This window comes from Apodemus sylvaticus, chromosome 1, assembly GCF_947179515.1.
Source record: "Apodemus sylvaticus chromosome 1, mApoSyl1.1, whole genome shotgun sequence".
Classification (NCBI taxonomy): Eukaryota; Metazoa; Chordata; class Mammalia; order Rodentia; family Muridae; genus Apodemus; species Apodemus sylvaticus.
This window is the reverse complement of record NC_067472.1, coordinates 21472474-21478463: the sequence shown is the minus strand read 5'-3', so window position 1 is coordinate 21478463 and position 5990 is coordinate 21472474. Positions and strand designations below refer to the sequence as shown.

General features: G+C 34.9%; 1 pseudogene; it reads left to right on the top strand.

The window, feature by feature from the left end:
• Positions 1-1153: 1153 nt before the first annotated feature.
• Positions 1154-1250, top strand: LOC127676629 (uncharacterized; annotated as a pseudogene).
• The last annotated feature ends 4740 nt before the right edge of the window (positions 1251-5990 follow it).

Sequence of the window (5990 nt, the reverse complement as noted above, 5' to 3'; positions counted from 1 at the left end):
AACCAACAAATTGGGAAAAGATCTTCACCAATCCTACATCAGATAGAGGGCTAATATCCAATATATATAAAGAACTCAAGAAGTTAGACTCCAGAAAACCGAACAACCCTATTAAAAAATGGGGTACAGAGCTAAACAAAGAATTCTCACCTGAAGAACTTCGGATGGCAGAGAAGCATCTTAAAAAATGCTCAACTTCATTAGTCATTAGGGAAATGCAAATCAAAACAACCCTAAGATTTCATCTTACACCAGTCAGAATGACTAAGATTAAAAATTCAGGAGCAGCAGGTGTTGGAGAGGGTGTGGAGAAAGAGGAACACTCCTCCACTGCTGGTGGGGTTGCAAATTGGTACAACCACTCTGGAAATCAGTCTGGCGGTTCCTCCAAAAACTAGGCACCTCACTTCCAGAAGATCCTGCTATACCACTACTGGGCATATACGCAGAGGATTCCCCACCATGTAATAAAGATACATGCTCTACTATGTTCATAGCAGCCCTATTTATAATTGCCAGATGCTGGAAAGAACCCAGGTATCCCTCAACAGAAGAGTGGATGCAAAAAATGTGGTATATCTACACAATGGAGTACTATTCAGCCATTAGAAACAATGAATTCATGAAATTCTTAGGCAAATGGATGGAGCTAGAAAACATCATACTAAGTGAGGTAACCCAGACTCAAAAGGTGAATCATGGTATGCACTCACTAATAAGTGGTTATTAACCTAGAAAACTGGAATACCCAAAACATAATCCACACATCAAATGAGGTACAAGAAGAAAGGAGGAGTGGCCCCTGGTTCTGGAAAGACTCAGTGAAACAGTATTCGGCAAAACCAGAACGGGGAAGTGGGAAGGGGTGGGTGGGAGGACAGGGGAAGAGAAGGGGGCTTACGGGACTTTCGGGGAGTGGGGAGCTAGAAAAGGGGAAATCATTTGAAATGTAAATAAATTATATCGAATAAAAAAATTTTAAAAAAAAGAATTCAATTTTCAGCATTTTTGATCCAATAGTTTGAATTAACTTTTTATAAATAAGTTAGACGAATAATTACATAATATTTAAAATAATATTTAGTATTGCAAAAATAACTTTGTATTTACTATTGAGTGCCCATTACACAGCAAACAAGCCACTTATTCTATGGGGCTCACTTTAGCACAAAATTGGAAAGATACAGAGAAGATTAGCATGGCTCATGCATTTAAATGACATGCAAATTAATGAAGTTTTCTATATTTTTAAGATACACACATGCACATGCACACACACACACATGCACGGGCACACACACATGCCACACCACATCATTGTTTGCATGTATACATCAATGATAGATGTTGTAAGTCCTTGTGAAGACAAAGACATCAGTATTTTGGGGACATTTTTATTGGGAAGTCGAATATTTCATCTAACTTTAGATTTGAAATGACTGGAAGGAAAACTGCAACATGATGATGTTAAATACACCCAAGAAAACACAGGAAACAAATACCACATCAGCAAAAATTAAGTGAAGCCTAGCACATTCACACACACACACACAGTGTACCAACAACAACAAGAAAATAACAGGAATAAACACTAATGAATAATGACTAATATTCTGAACATCAACACAATCAATTCCCCAATAAAAAGAATAGACTAACAGAAGGCATGCAAAAACAGATTAAAAAAAAAAAACAGATCCATCATTCTACTGCATACAAAAAACACATCTCAACATCAAAGATAGAAATTATCTCAGAATAAAGAACTGGAAAAAGATGGTCAAAGCAAATGAACCCAAGACACAAGCTAGTGTAGCCATACTAATATCTTTCTAATATCTAATAGATTTTCAACCAAAATTAATCAAAAGAGATGTGGGAGTATACTTTATATTCATTAAAAAAATCCACAAAGATGGTATCTCAATTCTTCACATTTATACCCAAAATGCAAGAGTATAGATGTACATTGATGAAAGAAACATTACTAAGTTTAAATCACGCATTAAAACCACACATTAATAGTGAGAGACTTCATCATTCCCCCTCTCACCAATAAACAGGTCAACCAGATATAAACCAAGCAGAGAAATAATGAAACTAACAAATTAACAAGCATTATGACTTTCATGGACCTAATAGATATCTATAGCACATTATAACCAAACATAGAATATACTTTCTTATCAGCACCTCATTGAACCTTCTCCAAAACTGGCCATATACATGTCACAAAACAAGTCTCAACAGATACAAGAAAATAGAAATAACCTCCTATATCTTATTGGACCACTGTGGCTTAAGGTTGGACTTCAACAACAACAGAAACAAAAGAAAGCCTGCAAACCCATAGAAACTGAAGAACTATCTACTGGATGAGCACTGGGGAAAGGAAGAAAGAAAGAATAAAGTGAAAGACTTTCTAGACTCACAGTGAAAATAAATGCACAACATATCCAAACTTTGGGGAGACGTTGAAAGCAGTGTTAAGAGGAAAGTCCATAGCATTAAGTGCCTCTATAAAGAAATTAGTGAATTCTCATACTAGCAACTTAACAGCACACATGTAAGTTCTAGAATAAAAAAGAAGCAAACACACCCTACAGGATGAGATTTTTAGGAAATAATCAAACTGAGGAATGAAATCAATAAAATAGAAACAAAGAGAATAATACAAAAAAATAAACAAAACAAAGAGTTGGTTCTTTGAGAAAATCAGCAAGATTGACAAACCTTATTTAAACTAACTAAATGGCACAGAGAGAATATCCAAATTGGCAAAATCAGGAATGAAAAGGGGGACATAGCAATAAATACCAAGGAAAACTTCAAAAAACTATACTACACAAAATTGCCAAATCTAAAAGAAATGTTCAACTTTCTTGATTGATACTACTAACCAAAGTTAAATCAATATCAGATTAAAAATAAATCATACTAAGTGAGGTAACCCAGTCTCAAAAGATCAATCATGGTATGCACTCACTGATAAGTGGATATTAGCCCAGAAACTTTGAATACCTAAGACATAATCCATATATTAAATGATGTCCAAGAAGAAGGAGGAGTGGCCCCTGGTTCTGGAAAGACTCAGTGCAGCAGTATAGGGGAATACCAGAACAGGGAAGTGGGAAGGGGTAGAACAGGGGAGCAGAGGGAGAGAAGAGGCTTATGGGACTTTCGGGGAGTGGAAAGCCAGAAAAGGGGAAATCATTTGAAATGTAAATAAAGAATATATCGAATAAAAAGAAAGAGAAATATTTGCTGTACACGTCTCTGGCATCTTGTTAATTGGTTGCCATCCCCAAATAGTGACCTCCCATTCTATTCACTTGTTTGTCCTATTGTTCCAGTTTAAAACACAACTACCTAGCATATATATAACAGTCCCCATGTGCCACAGGATTGCTTTACACTAATTTGTCTGATAAATTACTTGCTATTTAAATTTACTTGCTAATGCTCTTTGTCATTGATATTAACTCTAAATTTAAACATTTGTCTTAATGTAGCCTCTTCTTGTTATTGTTTTGTTTCAAGTGACAAAATGCAACTTGAAGATGAAAGTGCTTATTTGTCTAACCATTCCAGGTCACATTTCATCATGGAGGGAAGTCAGGGAAGGCACTCATTATAATAGAGGATCTAGGAAGGAACACAACTCAATTTCTGGACTATGCACTCTGATACTTATTTCTATTTCTTTTACACCCCCAAATCAACTGAAAACGTTTCTATCATCTTTATTGAAAAACATAAGCCCCTATCACAGCCCATTTTTTACCATTAAAACAAATAAACAAAAACTTTTTAAAAAAGAATATATAGAATAAAAACTTAAATAAAATTTAAATGTCTATAACCCCTAAAAATATATATAAAAAAAAGAAGAAGAAGAAGAAGAAGAAAAGAAAAAGCCTCCTAACAAAAGACAAACAAAAAACCCACAGAGCCAGATGATTTTAGGGCAGAATTCCACCAGAATTTCAAAGAAAAACTAATACCAAAAAATCCTCAAATAATTCCACAAAATAGAAACACAGGAACATTGCCAAATTCATTTTATAAACATTGCCACAGTTACCCTGATACCTAAAGCACAGAAAGACTCAACAAAGAAAAACAATTTCAGACCAATTCCTTCATGAAGATTGATGCAAAAAATACTCAATAAAATACTCACAAACCAAATCCAAGAACACGTCAAGAAAATCATCCAAGATGATAAAGTAGGCTTCATCCAAGAGATGTTGGGATCATTCAACCTTTGAAAACCTGTCAATGTAATTCACCATATAAACAAACTGAGAGAAAACAAACAAACAAAAACCTCACGATCCTCTCATTAGATGCTGAAAAAGCCATTTAAAAAATCCAACACTTTTTCATGACAAAAGTCTTGGAGGGATCAGGGATATAAGGCACATAGCTAAACAAAATAAAGACAATATACAGAAAGCCACAGGTAACATAAAATTAAATGAAGAGAAACTTAAAGCAACATCACTAAAATCAGAGATAAGACAAGGCTGTCCACTCTGTCCATATCTATTCAACATATTACTTGAAGTTTTCTCTAGAACAATAAGACAACCAAAGGAGATACAAACTGGAAAGAAGTCTAAATATTACTATTTGTGAATGATATGATAGTGTACATGAGCACCCCCCAAAAAATTCTACCAGGGAATTCCCTCAGCTGATAAACACCTTCACCAAAGTGTCTAGATACAAAGTCAACTCAAAAAAATATCAGTAATCATTCTATATACAAACAATAATGGGCTGAGAAAGAAATCAAGGAAACAACATACTTCACAATAGTCATAAATAACATAAAATATCTTGGTGCAAGTGAAGTGAAAGATCTGGATGGCAAGAAATTTAAATCCCTGAAGAAAGATCTTGAAGACCTCAGAAAATGAAAAGATCTCCCATGTTCACGGACTGGTAGGATTAATGTAGTGAAGATGGCCATCTTTCAAAAGCAATCTACAGAGTCAGTGCAATTTCGAACAAAATCTCAATACAATTCTTTACAGACCTTGAAAGAACAACAGCCAACTTCATGTGAAGAACCAAAGAGTCCAGGATAGCCTTTTTTAAATCCTGTACAATAAAAGAACTTTTGGTGTTATCACCATCCGTGATTTCAAACTCTACTACAGATCAATACTAATAATAGAATAAAAGCTGACAGGTTGATCAATGGAATTGAATAGAAGGCCAAGAAGTAAATCTACACATTTATGAACACCTGATTTTTTTATAAAGAAGCCAGAAATACACAGTGGGAAACAGAAAACATCTTCAACAAATGGTGCTGGTCTAACTGGATGTTAGCATGAGATCAAAAATTCAAGTGACAGCTCATGCTGGCAAGTATTGGAGTAGGAGGAAAATTTCTCCATTGCTGGTGAGAATACAACTCTGTACATCCACTTTGGAAATCACTAAGGCAATTTCTCAGAAAACTGGGAATTGATCTAGCTCAAGACCCAGCTATACCATTCCTGGGTGTATACCCAAAGGATGTTCCACCATACCACATGAACACTTCCTTAACTATGTTTATAGAAGCTTTATTCATAATAGCCAGAAATTGAAAACAACATAGATGTCCCTCAACTGAAAAATGGATGAAGAATGTGTGGTATTACTCAGCTGTTAAAAAAAAATGACACCATAAAATTTGCAGGCAAGGTTTGGAGAGATGGTTCAGTGGCTGAGAGTACTGACTGTTGTTCCACAGGTCCTGAATTCAATTCCCAGATCACAACTATCTGTAATAGGATGCCCTCTTTTAATGTGTCTGAAGTCAAGTGCAGTGCACTCACTTATAAATAAAATAAATAAATCTGTAAAAAAGAAGCTATGCACATTTCTAATTCCAATATGCCTTTATTTTAAAAATGAAAATCTTTTTTAAAAAAAAGAAATTTGCAGGCAAATGGATGGAACTAGAAGAAATCATCCTGAGTGTGGTAATC